A 26,548-nucleotide genomic window follows, 5' to 3' on the forward strand; every position below is an offset into this window, starting at 1 on the left:
GTGGAGATCTGTGTATCAATCAATAGGATACTCTCAGATAGTGGGAGAAGCTCTTCTGCTGACATATCACTGTCCACACCGGCGCTTATGTCGGCATAATTTATGTTGCTTAGGGGAATGGATTTATTCACACACCCCCCTCCAGTAACATACATTATGCCGACATCAGCGATAGTGTAGACATAGCCTTAGAGTTAAGGGCATTCAGGATCTCCCAAGTTTGGGCCCTTGAGCATGAAATCAAAGAAACTTTGAGGTCAATACAGTTTTGAAAAAGTAAGAACTAACTGATTTGGCCCTGTCATAAATATAAAGGGAAGGGTAAACCCCTTTGAAATCCCTCCTGGCCAGGGGAAAACTCCTCTCACCTGTAAAGGGTTAAGAAGCTAAAGGTAACCTCGCTGGCACCTGACCAAAATGACCAATGAGGAGACAAGATACTTTCAAAAGCTGGGAGGAGGGAGAAAAACAAAGGGTCTCTGTCTGTCTGTATGCTGTTTCTGCCGGGGATAGACCAGGAATGGAGTCTTAGAACTTTTAGTAAGTAATCTAGCTAGGTATTTGTTAGATTATGATTTCTTTAAATGGCTGAGAAAAGAATTGTGCTGAATAGAATAATTATTTCTGTCTGTGTATCTTTTTTGTAACTTAAGGTTTTGCCTAGAGGGGTTCTCTATGTTTTGAATCTAATTACCCTGTAAGGTATCTACCATCCTGATTTTACAGAGGTGATTTCTTTACTTCTATTTCTATTAAAAGTCTTCTTGTAAGAAAACTGAATGCTTTTTCATTGTTCTCAGATCCAAGGGTTTGGGTCTGTGGTTACCTATGCAAATTGGTGAGGCTTTTTATCCAACATTTCCCAGGAAAGGGGGGGTGCAAGTGTTGGGAGGATTGTTCATTGTTCTTAAGATCCAAGGGTCTGGGTCGGTAGTCACCTAGGCAAATTGGTGAGGCTTTTTACCAAACCTTGTCCAGGAAGTGGGGTGCAAGGTTTTGGGAAGTATTTTGGGGGGAAAGACGTTTCCAAACAGCTCTTCCCCAGTAACCAGTATTTGTTTGGTGGTGGTAGCGGCCAATCCAAGGACAAAGGGTGGAATATTTTGTACCTTGGTGGAAGTTTTGACCTAAGCTGGTAAAGATAAGCTTAGGAGGTTTTTCATGCAGGTCCCCACATCTGTACCCTAGCGTTCAGAGTGGGGAAGGAACCTTGACAGGCCCAAAGAGGTTTCAGGCATTAATTTTTTAAAACAAGAAGTATTACTTTAACATAGTCATTCTTTCCTCTTTTCCTGTAGGGGATAGTAAGGTTTCCATTTTCTTTCATGTGAAATGGAATATCTCTGCAATTTTTATCATATTTTCTGGTATTTTCACTAAGTGAATCTTGGCATCTTTTCTATTCATATTTGTTTTTTTGTTGGCAATGTGATCACCTAGGTCTGGATCAAAAATTCACCAAAAATACCATAAATAACGTTTTACAGAGTTTTAAATATTAAAAAATTGGAAAGAATAATTCCATCTCTCTGAGCAATATCTGGAGAAAACAAAGGACAACATGCATAACTCTGAGAGGCAGCAGCATGGTCTAATGGATTGAATGCGAGGCTGCTTTATTCTAATTCAGATTCCCACCACTGGCTAGCTGTTTAGCCTTGGATCGGTCATTTAGGGCTCAGTTCATTAAGGTATGTAAATGTGTGCCTAACTTTAAGCGCATTTATATTTCCACTGAAGTCAATGGGAGTACTCACATGCTTATGTATGCCATTGAATACTGGGCTTCACTTCCAATTTTGCTCCCACTGAAATCAATGAGAATTTTGCCATTGATTTTAATGGGAGATGGAGGGATCCTTAACCTTCTTGGGCCAGATTTTTAGGAGTATTTAAGTGTCTAATTATGCAGATAGGCACTTTTGTACACCCTACTGGGTGCCTTGGCACCAAACTTCCATTTTCTTTTGAACACCCCGCTAGGCACCTAATTACCTTTAAAAACTTGCCCCATCTCAGTTTCCCCATCTGCAGAATGGGAATGATAATGCTTATCTACCTCTAACTGGTGCTGGGAAGATTAATTAATGAATGTTTATGGTATGGTGTGCTGTGCTGTGTAAAAATATGAGAGGTGGCTATTGATATTGTTAATCAATGTAGTTATCTGCATGCATTTAGCATACATGTCATCCTACCTAGTGCTGATATGGTTTGAGAATGTAATATTCAGCTAACACGAGTAATACTCAACTAAAATTAAATATAGAAGTCAGCAAGTAGTTTACTAAGATTTAGCATGGGGAGTAGCAAGAAATTTTCTGAGGGTTGAGGTATTATGCCAATCCTTAAAGTCCAATACAGGAATTTTAATAATATTAAAAGCACCAGACATTATATAATGTGGTGCTATTTAGAGTTATCCTTTATCAAGGTATTACACCTTCAATAATAGATCAAAACAGTGGAAATCACAACTTTCTTATGCTCTAATCCACAGGATTAAAGCTTCAGTTGAGGAATCAGTGTTTATGCTTGGGGTGGTTACAAACGAAGGGCCAGCTACTCCAAACACTCATTACTGGACAGAGTATTTACCATTGTAATTAGTCCCGTTGACCCCAGTGGAACTACTCATGGTAGTAAGCACTACGCTTGCAGGATCATACCAAAAATGAATTCCAGACTTTGTTGTATTGCCAACTTTAGGGCAATATGAATTTTACTGCTGAAAGTTAATGGGAATACTAACAGGTCAGCTGACAAATCTGCTTTGTGTCTATAGATTGTTCTAAATGTCTCTGTGACTGATGAATGTCATAATATGTTATAATTTTACACACATATATCAGACAAAACCATTGAGAAGTCAGAACATTATACAAAATTTCAAAGAGCTACACAGTGCTTTAGTTATGCAACTTCCTTCTGTCACTGTTCGGCACTGTGTGCTGAAATCTCTTGCAGTATTTTCAAAATGTTGGGATAAATTCACATTCTTAATATGTACTAAATACAGTATACATGGCATTTTTTAAACATTGCACATATGTGATTTACTGAGCCACATGAAGCAGATGGCAGCTTTGTTGTTTTCTGGTGGAGACCTTTTTTATGTTGACCAAGAAATGAGAATGTATTAAAGATTCAAACTGGTAAAACACCTAGGTCTGGGTTTTTCTCTGTGTGGGGAATCTCCACTGGCGTAAAACTGGTGGAGGAAGCTTGAATGCCTCCTTCACCAGCTCTGCTGCTACCTGCTCCAGTCACCCTGGCCCCTTTCCTAGCATAGGAAGGGAGTGTCGGATGGGGTGTGTATCCCTGAGGGACCTTACATCAGTGATATAAACTAAAGCTGCTCTCTGTACTTTTAGTTTATTTCATTATTATTTTATTATTACTTCACTCACATTAATCCTCCAATCATTATTTAGGGCCTGCAACACTGAGATTTGGCTGAGAATCAAGGAGCTGCGCCTGGCTCCCTGTCAGCCTTCCTTTACTGAGCAGTCCTCAGGCACAGTGGAGTATAAAACCCATTAAAAATAGTCAAATAAAAACAGGTGGGGATACAGAGTGTTTGCTTACAGATTGCTAGTCTGAATCAAGACTGGTCAGTAGTGATTCAAAGTCACTCCCCGTCCGATAGATATTGAATGGTGACTTGCAGTTCATCTGACTTTTCTCACTTTAGCTATTTCTACATCATTCAGAGCTTTTTATAAAAGATTGATTAGCACTGTATTTGCGCATAATCCTCCAATATTCTAGCATTACTTATGGATAAAACAGATTGCCAGCAGAAAAGGCCTGGATACATATTTGAATAAAATGAAACAATGCTTTTAAGCTATGGGGTTCTCAAAATGCAACCACCATATACAGTATCCAATTTTGCCTTGTTAGGGCAAGACTTAAATTGCTCACAGTCAACAATTGTGATTTCAGCAACCTTTCCAGTCATGGATACTCCAGATAGTGTGTCAAAGCCATTTGGGCATTATGAATATGAAATGGCATCAGAAGAACCTGGCAGGATAGTAAGGTATCGATTGCCAGAACTGCTTGTTTTGTTTGTTTAACAAATGATGGGCTCCAGCAGCCTTGGGCTCCATCAGTTCCACTGGGCTCATAGATACTAGGTTCATGCCAGCAGCTTTCATTTGATCTCATCAAGAAATTTGGCTGACCGCAAGCAATCAATGTTTTCTCTCACATGCTGCATGACTTGCACTGAAAATGACCTGAAGTTTTCCCCAGTGGCTGCTATCATTGTTTTTGAAACCTGAAGCTGGCTGTGTATATCAGGGACAACCGCACACCAGAGACAATTTTCCTCAGTTTAGATCTCTTGTGTCATCATGTTAAGTGGCTCATTTTATTCATAACAACCCTCAGAATCCAGTGTATGGTCACCAAATGTCCTCATACTGATGAGTCTGTCCTTGTTATCTGCTATCATGGTATAAGTGCTTACCACTCTCCACCTGACGGTCTACTCTTAACTGGCATTGCTGCAAGAATGGAGCTTGGGATTGAGAGAAAGTTTGTTTCAAAGACATCTCCCATTCAGCATGAGGAGAGGCTGAGGGAACTGGGTTTATTTAGTCTGCAGAAGAGAAGAGTGAGGTGGGATTTGATAGCAGCCTTCAACTACCTGAAGGGGGTTCCAAAGAGGATGGAGCTCGGCTGTTCTCTGTGGTGGCAGATGACAGAACAAGGAGCAATGGTCTCCAAGTTGCAGTGGGGTAGGTCTAGGTTGGATATTAGGAAAAACTATTTCACTAGGAGGGTGGTGAAGCACTGGAATGGGTTATCTAGGGAGGTGGTAGAACCTCCATCCTTAGAGGCTTTTAAGGCCCATCATGACAAAGCCCTGGCCGGGATGATTTAGTTGGGGTTGGTTCTGCTTTGAGCAGGGGATTGGACTAGATGACCTCCTGAGGTCTCTTCCAACCCTAATCTTCTATGATTCTCTGAAAAACACCAGATATTCTGCTGAAAGTATACAATACCCTCCTCACCCCACCCCAAACTTTGACTTCTTCCTTTGTAATTGAAAATATATCAACCCTGTCATAGTTGGATGTACAGAGTGGGAATCACTATTTTCACCTCTACTTTAACCATGAGCACAGGGATTAACAATGGCCAAATTCTGAAAGTTTTGCAGGTCCCAACTAAATTCAGATGTGTTTCCAAAGATTATCCAAACGCTTTTAGTCCTAGTACATTTTTGGGGTTGGTAAACCACTGAAAATAATATTTGGTATTAAGAAACCACCACCCCTATGCAGGAGTCGGGAAAGGGTGACTTGTAGGTGAAACTCTAATCCATCTTTATGCAAGATAAGGCCTGATTGAGGTCTGGGTTCTCTCTCATTTTCTCCAGGTTTCTCTTCCCTCCCTTTCTCTCCAGTCCCTAGCAAGCAAATGAATGATTTAACTTAATAGTCCTGAGGTTCTGCAGTTCTGATTCCTTTGGAAATAATCATTAGCAGTTTCAAAGTGTGAAAGAAGTGTCCCAGCACCATCAGCTGGGCAGAATGAAAGCCACAGTCTCCCAGTTTATTTAACACAATGGACTAGATTTTCCTCTTACTTACGTTGGTGTAAAGAAGGGTTAGCTCCACTGATGTCTGTGGAGTTATACCACTCTAAACCTGGTCTAAGTGAGAGGAGACTCTGACTCACTATATTCAGTGATTGTGTCACTTGGTGATTAAGAATACATTCAGTCATGTAGCAGTCAGTAGAATTCAGGGTATTGAACGTACAACCCGGAGCATGCCCACTGACATCAAGGGTAGGTGTGCAGTCCTAAATTTATACCCACATCTACTGACCATAATTAAAAACAGAATTTAGCCGTCTTCACTCATTGAATTTGACACCCCTACACTAGAGGCTTTTATACTGAGCTGGATTTGGGCCTTACATATGTGCATGTGAACTGTGCAGTTAAAAACACACCCTGATGAACATTATGGTCCTGCTTTTGCTCCTGTTGAAGCCAACAAGATACTGTCATTATCTTCACAGGGAGCAGGAGCAAGCCTATCAAATGTGCCCTTCTAAGCTTTGATAAACTCTTTCTCGTTTGCACGATCCAAACAATGTTTTCAAATGGGTGAATTTATGAATCCAGAACTAACATTTTTCAGTCCTATCAAAGGCACTGTGTCTCAGGAACGGCTAATCCTCTTCAAAGTTTGAACTTCAAAAATGTGGTTATTTGAGTTATATGTGTGAAAAAATGGTAATGAGAATAGCATATAGGATAATATTATCAATTAAATGTACGGTGATCATTTTAAAATCATCTTTTTCCCCCCAAAGACCAAGAATGGAAAACTTCAAGCCTAAAGGAGACTATTTTGGAAAATTATGAACAAATAAGGATAAAGGCAGCCAGTCTTTCCACTCAGGGAAGTTACATTTTAAGTTTGCTATGTTTTCTACAATCCTACATGGTGATTTTAAATATGTAACTTTTGCAGAGGTGCCATGTGTCACACAGCTCATGTGGCACACAAACATTTGAAAGACCTGCTACTCCTGTCTTCCTCCACATAGACTGAGTCCCCCATTTTGACTTAGATGAGGATGATCCACTGGGCTGGGAGTCAGGAGACCATGGATCATAGTCTGACCTCTCCCCCTGACTGAAATTAATATTTCTGAGCAGTTCACATCCCTTATTACTGACCAAGGCTGCACACACCCCTGCTTTAGGAGATACACAACTATGACCCTCCTCTTTTTACCATGGTTTCTGAGAGATCATACAATGTCTCTTCATGCAGAACTAGGAATAGACCCTGGCTCTCTACCATGACAGAGCCAAGTTTCATCCATTTTTACACAATGCCTTTCAGAATGAATGTGCCAAATACATGTGCTTGACTATCATGTCTGTAACCACTGCTCTAACCACTTGAACACACTGCTCTACTAGAGCCATGGATAAAATCCTGGAGTTCAGGTACCAAACATTCCACTGCTGTCTCACAAATAGTTCACAGATTCCAAGACCAGAAGGGACCATTGTGATTGTTTAGTCTGACTTCCTGTGCAACACAGACCACAGAACTTCCATTAAATAATTCCTAGAGCATTCCTACAGTTGTATAACCTACCTTCAAAGTATCTTAGTACCTTCAAAGGGACTAAGCCACGTAACAGCCTCCTTCTATTATCAGTTACTCCTTTAACTCAAGTAGAAGAGGCCAGGATATTTAGAAGTCCTGGGTTTTAACCCTGCTGATGACCCAAGAAATAAAAAATGGTATGTGATCATGAAATCAGAGACTAACCAGAGGGCTAGTTGTGGCCACTGGCACAGATTTGCTGTTGCTGGGGTCACTGCTCCAGGTCTACATCAACAGTAGCTGGTACAGACTATGGATAGTTTTATCCTTTCATGTTCTAGTGTGTTGTGTAGATCAGTGGTTCTCAAAGCCGGTCCGCCACTTGTTCAGGGGAAGCCCCTGGCGGGCCGGACCTGTTTGTTTACCTGCTGCGTCCGCAGGTTCAGCCGATCGCAGCTCCCACTGGCCGCGGTTCACCGCTCCAGGCCAAAGGGGGGTTGTGGGAAGCAGCGCAGGCCCAGGGACGTGCTGGCCGCCCTTCCCGCAGCCCCCATTGGCCTGGAGCGGTGAACCGCGGCCAGTGGGAGCTGCGATCAGCCGAACCTGCGGACGCGGCAGGTAAACAAACTGGTCCGGCCCGCCAGGGGCTTCCCCTGAACAAGCGGCGGACTGGCTTTGAGAAGCACTGGTGTAGATCATATATCCTACAAATGTAGGAAAGGATTAGAAGGGTTTAAAAAAAAAAGAATCAGAAAAAAAAATTTTGTAATGTATACCTTTTCTACAAATGGGAAAGGAGAGGCACAGAGAGGTTAGGGAGTGACATTTATTCTTTGCAAAGGCCTTAAATAGTGAGGAATAGACTTTGTGTTGCCCCTCAGCACGGAGATGAATTTCACCCCAAGGCTCTGATCCTGTAAACACTTAAGCTTGTGAGCAGTCCCACTGAAGCTTGTGTCCCACTGAAGTCAAAAACACTACTAAGGTGCTCAAAATTAAACATGTGAGTAAGTATTTGCATCAGCCCACAATCCAATTGTAATACTTCAATATATATATTACATCATCACAATATTGATGTCCGCCACTTACTACTCCTAACATTTTGGGGTGTGGGAGGAGGGAAGAGTCCAGTTGGCTCCATTTTCTCCACATGATCGGAATCAGGTGATACAGTACGATACTGAACTATCTGCTCAGTAGCCAACATTTTAGTTTTACTGATGCCATGGGTTGGACTCAGCCATAAACTGCAATGCTTATTATAGGCTTTTCTTTGGAAAAACAAAGTTTAAAAAGAGAGAGAGAGAAGAAGCTGAATTGTAATGAAGGCTGAGATCATTTTTAAAAAAAGTTTCCAGCTAGGACAAAAAACTTTCTGACTTCAAAATTACATTTTGCAAATACTTCCCAGCTGGGAAAATTGAAAACTGCTTTGCCAATTATGCTTTAGCCATACATAGTACTAATGGGAAGATAACTTGTTCTATCAGTAATTGATAAACCAATTAATGCTACTCTGTGTATATATATGTGTGTGTGATGGGGGTGTTGTAAATGAACATTTCCTATGGCACTTATCAGACAAATGCTTTGTGCTGCCAGATGTTGATCAGATAGGCTATCTGCTTGCAGCTAGGAGGTATCATTTGATAAGTAGGATGTGTGTTACTCAGTGTGGAAGATGAATTTTGTTTTTACTAGACAGAGCTGAATGGAAGCTTCATGCCTACCTCAAGACCAGTTTTATTTCACTGTATTCAGCAATTATTTGATAAAAAAAAATGAAAATTTTATCATTTTTATTGATTATTTTTTCCATTTATAAAAATATCTTTTTATCGTTAAAAGGATCCTGGTATAAAAGATAAAGACAGTTGCTTCTGCTCACCCCCACACCCAAGAACCCCAAATCAATCTCAAACAGTACTTTCCCTTACTGGTAAATTCCAGCCCTTTCCATCCCCCGCCCCCGCCACCCAAAAAAAAAAAAAAAAAAAGGCCTAGGTAAAGAGATGGATCTTGCAGCATGGCTGCAAATTCAACAGTTTCAGGCTATTTCAATCTAAGTGGGGAGTAAGTTTCAATGTTGAGTTTCCTTCATAGAAAGTGGCCAGCAACTCCGTTGCTCTACTGAAACGGCTCTGTCTTGAGCTCCTTTGATGACAGTAGCTGTGATAGCCTAGCTAGGGGAGAGAGGCAGATTCTCAGATAGGCAGATCCAAGGGCCTGTCTTTGTGTGTTGTGCACTACAATACAAAACCATAGTCTAAAAAAGAGAAAGAAGTCACTGTAATGAAAACATATTCTGGGTTTCAGGAGGAAAAAGCAGAACTGAGAGCCCATAATCAATCTAAGAACAGGAAAAGCCCAGAAGTAAATTGAGAGTCACCAAGCAAACCAACTCCGAAGAAACCAGAACTGAAAAAACAAATTTTTTGTTGCTTCCCATCTATAAGAGCTGAGGTTATTCTGTGTAGTTTCCTTCTTAACACCTGTTCAATGAAAAACATAATTTTGAAATATGCCATTGATTGAATACTGTATGTTTAAAAATATTTTCAAAATATTTTGCTGTTTTATATGTATGACTAAACAGCGCAGTGAAAAGGACAGTCACCTGTAGTGATTGCCTGGTGCTTCTAGGTCATATAGCCTTCAGTTTGTGTCCAGTTGGAAGGGTGCACACAAAGGTAACTCTAAGCCATCTGTACACCTCCCACAATCCTGGGCCAGTAGGGCGGGCAAACTGCCCCGAGGATAGAGCAGTGTAAGGGCTGCTCTTACTTGCTCTAGCTGGAATGATACTTCAGGGACTGTTCCACTGGCCAGGGATCCATGGAGTGCCTCATTCTCTGGGCCACATTTCACTTCAACCCACCCCAGATGCACCAGCCTCAATGTGATCCCTGTGCTGGGAGCAGGGGAGGGACTTCATAGGCAGGGTTAGTGCAAAGCCCATGATTCCCCCATGCCAGGGTAATCCACATCATCCCTTTAGGGCTCGTTTAAGATCCCCTTGTGCCACTGTGGGAGTATATAGTGCAAGTGAGGGTGTGACTGTAGCCTGGGTAGGCATGCCTGCACTAGCTTTAATGTACATATCATGACTAACAATAGTAGTAAAGTTGCTATGGCATGGACTTTAGCCTGGGTCCATGCCATAAGCTAGCCCAAGCAGAGTACAAGCCCGCTGGGGACCCTGGGTACATACTGTTATTGCTAGCTCATGCTACAGTCCATACTGCTGTGTCTTCACTACTACTGCGACCCATAGAGCTAGATTAAAGCTATCAGCTATCAGCCTGCTCTGCCTGCTCTGCCTGCCTGCCTGCAGTTCTGTGATTCCCTCCAAGTTCTCCATGCTGAGGAATGTCAAAGCAGCACAGCAGTCCCCCTCCTCCCACCCCCACCCCCCAGCAGCAGTCTGCCTGCCACTGTGTTCCTAGTGCAAGGCAGAACAGGAGCATCATCATCATGTTCCCATTATGCCTGTGGTGTTTAGGGCAGTGACGAAGTTCTTCCACTCCTCTTTGTTTCTGGCAAGTCTTTCAATGATTCCCCAGCTGTGCCCCAGGTTTTTCAGCTCAGTTTCCAGAGCTCTTCGCCATGCTGTTTTTGGGTGGCCTCATTTTCGCTTGCCTTCAGGTGTCTATCTTATTGCTATTCTGGTGATGGAATCCATTTCCAACTGACGCACATGACTGATCCATTTCCAACGCCTCCTGGCAATGATGCTGCTTAGATCCTCTTGGCTGCACTGTGTCAATAGATCTTGGTTTGAGATTGTTCTGGGCCAAAAGATATGGAGGATTTTTCTGAGGCAGGTTGTATGGAATGAAGACAGTATGGACATGTCATATTTTCTCATCCCCCAGCATTCTGCACTGTAAAGTAATGTTGAAAGTACGCAGCTCAGATAAAACTTGAGTTTGGTTTTGGTGTTGTATTTTGAGGATTTCCAGACTGTATTTAAGCTCCTAAAGCTTTTCCTGGCTTTATTGATTTTGTTCTGGATGTCCTGGCTTGTTCCACTGTCCTGCCTGATGGTGCTGCCCAAGTATGTGAATGCTTCTACACTAGTGAGAACATAATCCTCTGTCCGTACTGGTGATGGTGAGGCAATATTAAAGGTCATGATATCTGTCTTATTGCAATTGATTTTCAGTCCAATTTGCTGGCTGAATGTGTTAAGTCGAGTTGTTTTTTCTTGTATATGGTGTTAGTTATGTGATGGGAGAGCGAGATCATCTGCGAAGTCCAGGTCTTCAAGGGATGAGAAGAGTGTCCATCTAACGCCCCTTGTCATATCTTCTGTTGTATGCTGCATTACCCAGTCGATGGCCATGTTGAAGAGGATTGCAGACATGACACCCCCCACTGTACTCCTGTTTTGACTTAAAAATGAGCTCACTGTGATCAACACTGTATGTAAAGTTGAAATAAAAGCTTTTGATGAGAGATATTCCATATGCTCGCAGAATGCGCCATAGGCTGGTCCTGTGAATGCTGTCAAAAGCCTTCTCAAACTCTATGAAGTTTATGTAGAGCTGCTGTTGCCATTCTAAGCACTGTTCTATTATGTTTCGTTGAGTGAAGATCTGGTCTGTGCATCCATGCCCTTTCTGAAAACCGGCTTGCTCTTTTCTGAGAAACTATCAACCGCCTCTGATATACCCTGGACTCTGATGTTACATAATACTTGGCTTGGCACAGATAAAAGTGTGAGACCACGCCAGTTATTACAATCACTGAGAGTTCCTTTCTTTGGTATCTTCACTATAACCCCATTGGTCCACTCATTGGCACTTTTTCCCTTTCCCAGACTGATATAAATAGAGGGGCCAGGATAGACGCTGTTAACTCATGATTTACCTTGAGCAATTCTGCATTCAAGTTATCCTTGCCAGGAGCTCTCTCATTTTTTAAGGATTTGATGGCTTGAATGATCTCTTCCATAGTTGGGGTGTCTGTGTTGATATCAAGATCTTCTTCTGCCTCCTGGATGTTTGCTTCCTCTTTAGGTGGCTCACTGTTCAGCAATTCTTTGAAATGCTCTGTCCAGGGTATTTCTTGTTCTTTTTCTGTTGTTAGTAGGTGGCCTTGTTTGTTCCTGATGAGAGTGTTTGTTGGTGTCTGCCATTTACCACTGATAATCCACGTAATTTTGAAGACAGTTCCTTGTTCACCACGACCAGCTGCATCCTGTGCTTTTGTTGCCAGATTATCAATATAATATCGTTTGTCTGCACTCACAAGGTGTTTGACCTCCCAATGTGCCTTGCTATTCTGGTCGTGGTATTTGTCCTTTAGCTTCTGGGATTTTGTGTCTAAAACTTTTTTCTTCAGGGCTCATCTGGTTTCTTTGGTGTTCCATGTGCTGGGTGTAATCCACTTCTTCCTTTTCTTCTGCCTGTAGCCTAGACAGGCTTCACTGCTCTGTTTATAAATTGCTGTTACTTTGTCCCACTTCTTGTTGATCTCCTCATCTGCATTCCCGTCCTCTTCATTAAGGTCTGCAAGTGCCTGAAACCTGTTCTTTAACTGCAGAACAAAGGCTTTCTGTATTTCAGGGGACTTTAGCCTGTCAATGTCATAACGTCTATGTCCCTTGTTTGATGGACCCACACTTCTCAGTTTTAGCTTGATGGAGGCTGTCACAAGGTGGTGGTCGCGGCCAACATCTGCACCCCTTCTCACTTTCACACCTGTCAGTGAGTGTCGCCATTTGCCATTGATCATGATATGGTCAATCTGTTTCTTATCTCTGCCATTTGGAGAACACCATGTCAGCTTGTGAATTTCACGATGTTCAAATAGGGTTCCGCCGCCGCCGATGAGGTCATTCATATTACAGAAATCAACAAGCTTCTCTCCGTTTTAATTCACAGTGCCACACCCATGTCTTCCCATTGCTCTGTCATTGTTTGTGTTGTCCTTACTGACCTTTGCATTCGGGTCTCCCTTGACGATAGTCAGGTCGTGGCATGGTATTCTCTTAAACTCTGCCTGTAATGTAAGGTAGAATTTGTCCTTTACTTATTCATCACTGTCATTTGTTGGCACATAGCACTGAATGAGGGTGATATTATTGTATTTCCCTTTCAGTCTGGCTCTCATAAGTCTGCTGCTTATGGACTTCCACTAAACAGGGAATGCTCCACTCCCTTCTTCAAAAAGATGGCAACAACCTCATGGTGTTGTCCATCATCCCATCCAGAAAACAGCAAAGTTTCTCCCAAGGCTGTTGTTAATCTTCCTGATCCCATCCATCTGCTCTTGCTGACACCCAGGATGTGTCAGCTGTAGCATCTCATCCCTGCTGTGACCTGAGCGAGCTTCCCTGTTTCGTACATTGTCCATACGTTTCAAAAACCAAGTTTGATTTTTGTCTTTGGTGTTGAGCACTTCAGTCTTCATGCCAGTGGCTTCCTTTTGGCTTTCACCACTGGCAGTCATATATATGGCCACCACACACAGTAATGGTCGATTTCTACATCACTGTTTCCTTAACATATTTTGTCTTTTACAGGATGGGGTTGTTAGTCCTGTGCCTAACCCCCAACCTGGAGGACCAGGATATCTGTTTTGTCTGGCTCCTCTCCCACAGACCAATCCAGCATGGTTGAACCTACCAGGAGCAAAAAGCCCCCGCAGACACAGACTCTAGGGATCATTAGAGCACGCAAGCTGTCCCGCCACAACAAGGCAAGGAACAGGAGCATTCCACATTAATGATTTAGTCTTTGTTCCTCAAACTGAGCAGGATGCTCAGCTGTCAGATACTTTAAGGAGCTTTGAAAGGGGAGGGGCACATGACAGCAGGGCAGCAGAGGTCAAAACAGTGAGCAGAGCGGTCAGGGCAGGCGTTGTGGGATACTGGTGGAAGTCAGTTATGTTGACAAAACAAACAGCAGTGTCTACACGGACGCTTTGTCACTTTAACTTTGCTGCAAAAAGCTTTATGCCTCTTGTTGAGATGGTTCTGTTTTGTCAGCAAAACAGCAGAGTTTTGCTGCCAAAAGAAGCTATGTAATAGTGTGCGCACCTCCCCTCTTTTGTCGGCAAAAGGCAGCTTTTGCTGACAAAACTTTGGCCTCAGAGAGCATGATCTTACCGCCCACTTCACTTTGGCTCAAACAATCAAAGTTTTACTAGGAATTTTACAGAAATTGATTTTTTTTTTTAAAACAGGGTAATAAACACATGTATGTCTATCAGAACAATGCAGAAAGAATTGCTAGATTGCTACTGAACTTAACACTGCACAAAAGTACTAGATTTTCTTTTGTATATTAGTACCCTCTTTTTGGCTGTCATGGACCTGTTTTCTCAGTGTTCCTCCTCCCCCAGCCACTCTTATTGTTATTAATTATTTGTATTATGATAGCACTTACTGGCCTCAACTGAGATTGGGCCCCACTGCTAGGTGCTATACAAACACACAGTAAGAGATTCTTTCAGCATCTCTTTTGATGATCCCTCGTCTTCCCTATATATTTCTCTATCAGTGTCCCATAAGGCTATGTCTGTGTCCCCTCCTCTCTCGTCTCACTTCACTTTGTCTCTGATCTAACAAAACACTTAGGCATATGCATAACTTTAATTGAGTAGCCCCAATGACTTCATTGGGACCATTCACATGCTTAAAGTTATGCATGTGCAAATGTGCTCTGCTGAACCAGGGCTAAGTTATTAACTTATTTGCTGTGAGACTAATATGTACATTATATTATATATAACTAATATAACATTAACATTAATATGCACATTGTATTATATATAATATGTACAGTATATTATATATAAATATCTAACTAAATATTTCCCCTGTTATACTGTTTAAATATGAATAGCACTATAGTAAATGAAAAAATGAATTCACACTACTGTGGCTCTTTTGGTTAATGTTGATTGCCAATCGCTCAGACAAACAGGTTTGTTTACATTTCCAGAAGATAATGCTGCCTGCTTCTTCTTTACAATGTCACCTGAAAGTGAGAACAGGTGTTTGCATGGCACTGCTGTAGCCAGTGTCGCAAGATATTTACATGCCAGATGCACTAAAGATTCATATGTGCCTTGATGCTTCAACCATCATTCAACAGGACATGTGTCCATGCTGATGACGATTTCTGCTCGATAATGATCCAAAGCAGTGCAGACCGACGCATGTTCATTTTCATCATCTGAGTCAGATGCCGCCAGCAGAAGGTTGATTTTCTTTTTTGGTGGTTCAGGTTCTGTAGTTTCCACATCTGAGTGTTGCTCTTTTAAGACTTCTGAAAGCATGCTCCACACCTCATCCCTCTCAGATTTTGGAAGGCACTTCAGATTCTTAAATCTTGGGTCAAGTACTGTAGCTATCGTTAGAAATTTCACATTGGTATCTTCTTTACATTTTGTCAAATTTGCAGTTCTTAAAATGAACAACATGTGCTGGGTCATCATCCGAGACTCCTATAACATGAAATATATGGTAGAATGCAGGTAAAACAGAGCAGGAGACATACAATTCTCGCCCAAGGAGTTCAGTCACAAATTTAATTAACGCATTATTTTTTTAACGAGCATCATCAGCATGGCAGCATGTCCTCTGGCATGATGGCTGAAGCATGAAGATGCATATGAATCTTTAGCGCATCTGGCATGTAAATATCTTGCTATGCCAGCTACAACAGTGCCATGTGAATGCCTGTTCTCACTTTCAGGTGACATCATAGGTGTTGACTTCTAATGGCGTTGGTGGGTGCTTGACTCTCTCCTGCCCCTGGCCCTTCCCCAACTCCACTCCTGCCCCTGGCCCTTCCCCAACTCCAACCCCTTCCCCAAATCCCCACCCTGGCCCCGCCTCTTCCCCACCTCCTCCCCCAAGCAAGCCACGTTCCCGCTCCTTCCCTCTCCCTCCCAGAGCTTGCTACAGCTGTTTGGCGATGACAAGCACTGGGAGGTAGGAGGAGGAGCTGGGACGCGGCATGCTCAGGGAAGGAGGCGGAGGAGGAGGTGAGGTGGGGCCGGGTGGGGAGCTTAGCTGCCGGTGGGTGCAGAGCACCCACTAATTTTTCCCCATGGGTGCTCCAGTCCTGGAGCACCCACAGAGTCAGCGCCTATGGGTGACATTGTAATTAAGAAGTGGGCAGCATTATCTCCCATAAACGTAAACAAACTTGTTTCTCTTAGCGATTGGCTGAATAAGAAGTAGGACTGAATGGACTTGTAGGCTCTAAAGTTTTACACTGTTTTGTTTTTGAGTGCAGTTATGTAACAAAAAAAATCTACGTTTGTGAGTTGCATTTTCACAATAAAGAGATTGCACTACAGTACTTGTATGAGATGAACTGAAAAATACTATTTCTTTTGTTTATCATTTTTTACAGTGCAAATATTTGTAATCAAAATTTATATAAAATGAGCATTGTGCATTTTGTATTCTGTGCTGTAATTGAAATAGATATATTTGAAAATGTAGAAAAACATCCAAAAATATGTAATAAATTTCAATTAGTATTCCATTGTTTAACAGTGCGATTAATCGCGATTCATTTTTTCAAGTTAATCGCGTGAGTTACCTGTGATTAGTTGACAGCCCTAATAATTACATGACATTTGCAATGACGTGTCACCCATCACAAAATGGCCTATACTGTACCAATGAGATCTAGGATTCAGAGCCAACCCCGATAGATGAGATCAAGGATAAAAGAAGACTGTACATATGATATCTTCCGGCATAGTTCATTCTACGCAAATAGCTATTGGGTAGCATCTCCTTTTCAATAGACCTCTTTGCTGTTATGCCGCTGCTGCTCGTGCTTGGTGCTGGAATGGAACACACGACAAAATTTATTATCTCTTTTAAATCTGAAGGGACATAATGTACTTTAGTAATTCAACTCCAGCCCAATAAAATTGAAAGAGATACTTTGTCCCGGGCCCTAGGACTGTACATACCTGAATCGCTAAAATATGTGTCACTAGGAAGTGTTGATTGCCTGATTATCAATCACTAGGAAACCATTTCACTGTTGGTATACACATTCTGGAAAGGCTGTTTCTAAATTTGTATCATCTGGGAACCAAGGGGTGAGGGAACACCGGCCTATACCTATAATTGGATTGCTCTCTACAGAAGCCACAGTGAGAAATTAGTGGCCAGTAAACTATTATAAAACACAACTTTTATATATTTTAAAATCTTAATTTAGGGACTATTCTGTCTATTTTAAACTAAACACTGAGTTTGCACTCAGAAAATATATGTTAAATCCAACCTTTCTTTTTCTCTCAGTCATTCACAGGGCAATACCCTCCTCTGATATGTGCAGTAGCAGTCAAATTTCACTCTCACCTGCTCAGGTGCAATTACCATGGACCTCAAAAAGACTGCATGAAGATAATAGGAAGCAGCATTTGGCCCTAGTTTTCTCATTTCTGGGCAGTTTTCTATCGCATAATCTCCATTCATTTAGCAATGGAAATTCCGTTGATGTCAATAGGAAGTTTATATACAGAGAAAGAATAATGCAAATCCACACTGTGGATAACAAAGAATAAACGTTGCCCACATATGGAACTCCTAGCTATGTATAAGGCTTGAAGGCCAAATCCTGCTCACTTTACTCAAGTGGGTTGTTTAGTTTATTTCACCAAGTCTACTCCTGAAAGACAAGCAGGATTTAGCCTGCTATGTTTTTTCATGCACAAGGAGCAAAACATATTTTCCCCTATCCTATATGAGTTTTATTTCAGTTCATAGAAAGACAACAAAGAGAGAGAACACAACAGCTCTTTGTAACATTTTGCATCTGCACACACAATGGCAGCTGCTTCTTAATTGTACTCTGCAGCAAATTATTCCTTTATATTTAAAAGGATAGCATAACATCGTCTCCTTTCAGTTCCATAACTACCTGCACCGCACGGTTCCTAATAATTATCTGTGCATAAGGATTAAGGAAGGTTTGGCTGCTTTTTATTTCCAATTATATGGAATAATATTTCAGTGTGGATTTAGCCACAGTTCAGATTAATGCCAGGTTATATTCCTGATTTCATTTTATATTAACGCAAACAGTGGTTTTCATCTGCTGCAACAATATGGGACATTTGCGAAAGTTTCAGGAAATTTCCCTCTCCAGTTCATAGAGTTCATTCACAGATGGTTAATACAGTATTCAGTAGACAAGACAATAGCAGGCACAGTGGTTGAAAGATAGCAAGGAGGTTGTATCAAAATACTTTCCTCGAAATTTCTGAACTCCTTGAGTATCGTATTTCGGCGAGACATATCACAGAGCTACATATATTATCAAAAAAACATAGGTACATCTCTTTAGACAGGCACTTGTACTGTATTACGCCTAGCATGTGCATATTTAAATGTCAAAGAAAATGGAAATGAGTGTGGAACAGTTTTCTACAAGCCAGTGCAGTTACATACGGTAATATTGAATGCACTGCTTTGTGATTTGCAAAGTTTCTTCAGCACTCTGCTTTGGTGGATATTCAGCTGTTAATCTTGTAGGGTCAGTTCCTCTGGTGATAATGCAGAGAGCTCAGTTGAAGTTAATGGAGCTCTGCCCATTTGCCACAGCTGAGGATCTATCCCTAGCCTATAAATGGCAGTTATTAGTGGTGTTCAATATGTGTTCATTGGATATGTGGTATATGAAGTTATGTTTTTTTTTCTGTGTGTTGCATCTTTAAATATAAGGGGTGAAATCCTGGCCCTCTTGAAGTCAGTGGCAAAACTTCCATTGGCTTCAGTGAGGCCAGGATTTCATTCAAGATGTCTGCCAGGCTGTAAAGGAATTCAAGATAGAAGATATTATTGAGTGAGAGAGAGACTCTGCTTTTTTTCTCATGGTGATACTATATTTCCTCTTTCACTCTTTGTTGCTTTCCTTAATTGAGAATACACGTAATTTAGATGGAAACTGTACATTTGGCTCTTTGTGGCCTTGATTCAGTGAAGAATCATAATCATGTGTCTAAATTTAAGCACATGAATAGTTCTGTTGACTCTTAGAGATAAGCACCTGCTTGCATCCCTTGTTGAAACATGTGGGAGATGTAACAGTCACTCATGGCTAAATCTGCAAAGGTTATGTGTTGCAACACCTCACAGTTATATACCCTGCTGCCCAGTGGTATTCAGAGCCCCCAGTTTGGTACCCAGGCTCCCTCTACAATGCATGGGGAGAATTAGGCAGCTAAGGGTAGGCTTTTCAGAAGCCAGCAAGCGGAGCAGGGAGCCACTGAAGCTAGACAGGAAGAAATGTCAAAGAGCAGGGCCTAAGCCCAGCTCCTCAGAGGGAGACAGGCCCCTAACCTCAGGCTGGAGGGAGGTGTCTATCGCTGATCAGGATTCACACCCATGAAGCCTCCCCTGACTTGTCAGGTCAGCCGTTTCTCACAAAAAAGCAGGGGACAAGGACGAGAGAGTGAAAGAGACCCCACCTCATTCAAGCTGGTAGCCCAAGGTTAGAGCACTCACCTGGGATGCGGGAGACCTGTTTCAAATCTCCACTCTGCCTGTTTTGGAGTATGGAGTTCAGCTTGGTTTCCCCATATCCCAGGAGAGTGGAATTAGCACTGGGCTAATTGGGCACTCTGGGACTCAGACATGTGCCAATCAGCCAACCCTGAAATTTCCCTCTGTGGTTGTTTCTGGCTATCTTCTGTATAGGTTAGTCATGCTATGAGCATGCTTATCGGACTGGAAACTTCAGGCAAGCCAGGAGGGGGAACATCTAGTTAAAAAATCCTGCTGGGGCTTAGGCACGAGCTAGGGGACCCAGCAGCTCAGTGGCATCAGGACTTAGGCGGTTTGTGCATGCCCAGTGGCAGAAATTTAAGTATTTTGGGGACTTTACCAGCAGAAACTTAGGAAATGTAGGTGCCTACAGCATTAGGTGGCAGAGAGAGAGGGTCTTTAGGATCTCAGTGGTGCCTAAAGTGGCTGTGAAGTGCCTAAGTCTCTTTGTGGAGTTAGTCCTCTGATTTACACTGACGAAGGCTAGCTAGTCAGACTAGACTGTATCCAGATACTTTGCAAGAGAAATAACCCAAAATATAAACAGGAATATACAAAGGAACTAATTAGATGCTTGTGATATACTATAACATTTTTATACAGTATATTGCTTAAAATTTAAACATGCTTCCAGCTTATCTGCCTTTAAATAGCAGCTAAATATTATAATTCATTTTGAATGATTTATTATAGGAATCTTGCCCATAAATCCAAAGTAGGAGATTTTAAATCACATCTTTTCCTTTTAAAGGAATTAAATAATAGTCATGCCTTGGCATGCTTTAGCATTTGAAGACTGAGCCAGATATTTCCAGTATTGGTCCAGTTGATGATCTGACAGAATATTATCATGTCTTGCTGAAATCGTGCATAGCTTGCTATTACAGCTGTATATCAACAGGAATCTGTAAGTTACAGGTGTTGGAAATAAACCCGTCATGAAAAAAAATGGTTGCAGATGGTGTCACTTGCACCAAAAGCCTGACGCCTATTTGTTTGACTTTAAAAATCTTCTTACAGCGATTCAGAATAGCCTGTTTGTTAGATATTGAAATGAAACTTGTTTTGCTGGGAATTCCAAACAGGAATAGCAATAAATAACCAAATACATATTTATAATAATAATTTAGTTCTACACAATAGTTTTTCAGTTAGTTCCTATAGACTATTGCCTGGTGATCGTTCTGAAATGGTAAAGCTCCAGAATTGTTTTGGCAACCAAAATGCATGATTTGAGGCATTCCTACTGTTCTGTATGCATATAATTTTGTGAAATGTAGCTTGGTGGTGTTCATTCATCTAAAATTGCCTATGTGTAACAGATGCCGCCCATATACATTTTCTTTGAACTCTTGTGACAATTGTCACAGTTTCAGGGTAACTGCACCTCCAGTCCCCAGTGGGCTGCTAATGGATGCTCCCTTAGGTCTCAGACCTCTAGAGCTGTCACCAATGTATGGGCAGAGACCTGCATCCCTCTCCCTCCAGAATGGAGATTTAGGCTTGCAGTGCCACTGCAATTTACTAAGATGTCAGGGCTGGGGTATGGGCAGCTTGGCCTGGGATTAGCATCAGGCACAGGCTGAGGGCCCAGGGACAAGAAGCCAGTTACGAGAAATCAGGCCAGACTGGAAAGCCAGGAGATCAGAATCAAGAGACAAACTGGAGGGAAGGGATCAAGAGTCAGTTACTGAGAGTCAGGTCAAGTCAGTATACCGGGAAATCCGGGTCAGAAGGCAGGAACAGGTCGACACCAGGGAAGCAGTCTATGGTAGGGTGCAGCCAAGTTGTACAGACAACTTCTTTCTCGGACTGCAGCCCTAATTAAGCCAAATTAGGAGCTTTGGATCTCTGCCAGTCAGAGCATAGGGGCCAGGCTTGTGCCCCAGTTGCTGTCTGTGAGCTGCCAGGTGGAGCATCATGACCCCCAGACCGAGGTTTGAGACCTGCGGGGCCTGATGTATGATTATCCCAGCAGATCTGATCTCAGCTCAGCACCTGAGGTTTCACTCTGTCCCAAGGGCTATGACAGGATTAGCAAATACCCACCAACTTTTGCAACATACACTTACTTTTAGGACAACAGCATCACAGAGAAAGCATATAATAAAACAATAAACCGTCTATACATTTGCTAGCTTCCCAGGTGTCACCTATCTTCCACTTAGCAACCTTGACTGGTTCCAATACTCCACACCCTTTCAGCAAGGTTTACGCACTTGGTTATAAGTTCATGTCAATTTGCTGGATCAAAATGAGGGTTATTCAGCCTATACAGGCTGGCTGTTTATACCACCAGTTCTTTCTTTGACTCTTGAACCCAGTCTGAGCCAACATTGGTAATTTATCAGGCCCAGGGCCTGCTGTAATTACCCCTCAATGATTTTATTTCTTGGAGGAGTTCATGCAGCCAGCATACAATCCCTGGCACACAGAGATACAGATAAGATTTATATATTGATAAGATAGTCTCAAACATATTGCATGTGTCCACATCATCTGTCACAACAATATTCATAGGGCTTTCCATGCTCTACCCATTTCTCAGAAGTGTGGAACAAGTCATGGAGTCATATGTAGATATATGTTTGCATTTAGTTTTTAATATTACGTGTATGTCTGATTCCAGATGTGTTTCCTGGGGTAAAAGCCTGGCCCCACCGAAGCCAATGACAAAACTCTCATTGACTTCAGTGGGACCAGGATTTCAACGCTGGTTTTTATCAGTCCGAGCCATATAATTCAGACCTGGATCTGAATATTAAACACTTCAGAGTTTAGGGAAACTTGGCTTGGGGTTTTGGTTCAGGCCCATCTCTAGGTTTTTACATAAGAAACAGCATCAGTATTTTGAGAGTAAACCCATTGTGCTGTTTTTTTCATCTGATTAGGCAGATGCAACTATTTCTCTTGGATATGGACTGTGAAGCTGTCAGCCATGCTTTTGTGAGTTTCAGATTAGTTATTCTAATGTATCCTCCATGGCGCTACCCTTAAATACCATTGAAAAACAACAGAGAACATAGTATATCTGTTCTTTGACAAATGCCCTGGCTTCCAATTCCCTTCTAGGTACATTTTAAGGTGTAAATTCTTAGATACTTTAGGCCTTGGCTATGCACCATTGCAATAGATGACATCAGCCAAAGCACTCAAACTGACAGTTCCCAGATTTAAAACTCTGTGGTAAAGCAGGTTGGAAAAAGTGAAAAACAATTTTGCAAAATATTTTGAAGTTGTTTCCATTTTGCAGACTGGGCTTCAAAATTGAGACTCTTTTTTTTTTTTCAAATTGCTCATGAAATCATAGTATTACATAAATGTAGGGCTGAAAGGGACCTCAGGAGGTCATCTAGTCCAGCCCCCTGCACTGAGGCAGGACTAAGTATACCTAGACCAACCCTGACTGATGTTTGTGTAACCTGTTCTTAAAAACCCCAAAAGGCTTTTTAAAAAAAATCAATTTTTTTGTATTTTTCCACTGCAATAAAATGAATAAAGTCCATGGTGTGTGTGTTTGTGTTCATTTTTCCTATTGCTATTCTGCAACTCTTCACAACTTTTCAACTTTGGCACTTGGTAACTTTTCCAAAAATGAGGAAGTTTTGAAAAGTTACAGAATGAGGGGGGGGAGTGGAATTTCCTCATCTTAAATCAAAAACCTGAAAGTTCAAAATTTTAAAAATGTGGGGTTTAGACAAAACCCCAGTAGCTTTAAGAAAACAACAACAACAAATTGTTAAAGATTTTGGTTAGGAAAAAAAGTTTTGAATGAAAAGTTTCGACCAGCTCTGAGCTGCAGTGTGGTGACAGGCCATTCTCATGAGAGGGCTCTCAACATTGAAATTCACTTCCCTGAGATTCTCCTCTCCAACAGAGTCCAAAGGCACAATCCTCAGCTCAGCCAAGCTCATATTAGGTACAAGTGAGGGAGGGAAAAGCAAAGGCCTCTTCATGTCCCCCCTAGCCAGCCCCCAGCACAAGTAAGAGCCACCACAGTCAAAGTCAAGTCAAAGTTCCCCCAAGCCTAATGGCTCACCAGCCCAACACAGTTAAGGCACATCAGTTTCATAGCCAACAGTACCTGACCTAGTGGTATGCTCTAATTTGTGTCGGCAGGACCAGTCCCTATTCTTCTAGTTGAGAAGTGGTAGAATATATTGTACTCCCCACTTCTGCCTCTGGAATGCCACCTCCCTCCAGCTGACCCTGGAGACACACACTCTGTGCCCTTGTATTGCAGCTGTCAGGGAACTTGGCACTACTCTGGCAGCACAAAGTGACCTCAGTGGTACTGAGAATCTGGCCCCTAGGCTGTTGAACCTTAGAGCATTGTGCTAGGCTTATAATTTCTTTCAGGAATTCAAGGGGGGGCGGGGGGGCTTGGTATTTAGTTTTTGAGGAGAGTCTATACCATTAAATATTGTAAAATTTGACACCGAGGGCAAATTACAGGATCCCAAAACGACTGCCCCCCAGTCAGGATTTCCAGGGTGCATCATGAGCTAACCACACCAACACCCCCTTCCCCAGCCTCCAACAAGTCTGCTCCAGAATTCCCCTTACTCTGTGTTGGAGGGAACTAGCATAGACTAGCAGAAGACCACTACACCAGTCATCCACCAGGTCAGTGATCCTTTACACTATGACAATCCTCAGCTGTTGCCTTAGGGCAGCTTTAAGTCCCCTTTGAGTGGCACAAAGGAATTTAAGAGTGGCCGAGGATCAGTTCTGAGCTTGGGTATCAGGCAACCTAGAATCTATTCTTCATTCTGCTACTGGCTTGCTGGGTGACCTTGAGTGCATAAGCTTTCTGTATTTCCATTTCCATATCTGTAAATTGGTCAGAGTAATTGCTTCTTTGCTTTCATAAAGTTCTTTGGAATCAGAGCAAAAGCACTGTACATGTGCAAAGTATTCCATTACTATTATTTTAAGGATATATTTTGCAGTTAATACTAATCATTCTTAATGTATAATTGCTTACAGATCCGATGCAGTTGATAGTTTTATTTGCAGTAGAAGGGGAAGGAAATGCAATATTTATATTAATAATTTCTCCACACTTCCCTGTATTGTCTTTTTCCAGGTGTGGCCTGCTGTTATTTTTTCCCCATCACTTACAGAAACACTTGGATAATGAGAAAGTTCAGTTTCTCAGTCCTGCTTCAACAGATCAAAGGGGGAACAATTTCATTTATCCTTTGGACAATGGAGAACAGCAGCCAGGTAAAGGGGACTGAGGTCTGGGATTCACTCTGTAGTACTGAAGTTAGTGGGGGGCATGGATCAGCAGACCCCTTTTTCTACTGCCCTGTTGGAACCTACGGTGACCAGATGTCCTGATTTTGTAGGGACAGTCCTGATTTGGGGGTCTTTTTCTTATATAGGCTCCTATTACCCCCCACCCCCTGTCCTGATTTTTCACACTTGCTGTCTGGTCACCCTATTGGAACCACCCTTTTCCACATAACAGGAGAATGCACTATGCTGACCCTACACATCCTACAGTGGTGTTTGTATCTGCATTGGAAGTGAAAACATTTCCCTTCATTAAATGCAAAGCACACATTGGCTTTCATATCTGGATTTTGAAGCCGAGGTTTTGGCACTGGCAACCCACTATGTGTGAATGCCAGCTGGGTGGGGTGATAAGGAGTTAGCCACACCAGCCAAAGTTCCTGGTCTATTTTACCCAGGGGTAAATCAGGCTTTTCTGCGATCCTCTGCCTAAATTCTCTGTCATATCTTAACCATGCTACCCAGATATAGCATAAGCCCTCATACTTGAAGAAGGAAATACACTCCTCGGGGCTCCTTACACATATTATACTCACATAAATGTTTGAAGCATCTTAGGTCTGCAGGGTTTGTCGTCCTTGTTTTTGTGTTTTCTTCCCCCTTCCTCTGTCAGGTCTTCCCTGAACAGCAGGCAAATAAATCCGCAAATTCCCCTTTCCAAATCTTTCCTGTAACCCCTTTAGACAGACGATTCCCAAGTGGGCAGTTGGATCCCGCATAAGCTGCTGTGTCTCCTGCCTATGTTTCTTTAGGAATTATGCCACCTGGAGACGGGGGGAGGTCCCCTACCTAATTGCTCCATATTCCCTTGTGGGATATCAGTCACATTCCAAACGTGGGACAGTGCTACCCCGTCATCTGAGAGGGGCTCACTCTTATCAGGCAGGCTGCCCAACCTATGGGCCACCAATGCCACTGATTGTGCCAGGTCACCCCATATGCACTGAGGGGGGCATGCTGGAGGGAGGAAAGACCTGGGCTGCCAACCAGTTTATGTAACTCACTTTCATTAGAGGTAACAATGACCACAGGTCTCACTGTATTCAGAACTTTCCCTCAATAAGATCTACACACACACATAATGTGCCCTTTTCCCAGAGTGAAGCAATAGCTGATCTCCCACTGTGCTCTCAGTGATATTCACGAGGGATTGTGCTTGAGTTAGTGAGTATGCCTTCAGGAGCTTTCTTTGCATCAGTGCAACTCCTCATTTCCTCAATATCGAGCTGTGCATTAAAGGCACAAAATAAGCCCTATGGTATAGGAACAGTGTTATGTAACCATCCTTCTTTTAGCTTCCCCATAATGTTGTCTCCAGCCCAGAAAAATGCATGGAATGTACCTGTACAACGTCTTCAAGGTATGTTGTATCCACAGAACTTAATAAAAAGATCAACCTTAGAGCCAGCATTTCTCAACTCTTCTTCTCTTGGACTAATGACTTACGATGCACACCTCCGCAAAGAACTGCATTTCTGTGCCAAATACAAACACTTCGCTAACAGTATCTGGCCTCCATATGCAAAAACAGTATCGCGCTCTTGATCCACTGGATATTTCTGTACTAAGGAAAAAATAAGATGAAAAATGTAAATTTGCTAAGCAGAGTGTACAGGGATCA

This window comes from Natator depressus, chromosome 2, assembly GCF_965152275.1.
Source record: "Natator depressus isolate rNatDep1 chromosome 2, rNatDep2.hap1, whole genome shotgun sequence".
NCBI lineage: Eukaryota > Metazoa > Chordata > Testudines > Cheloniidae > Natator > Natator depressus.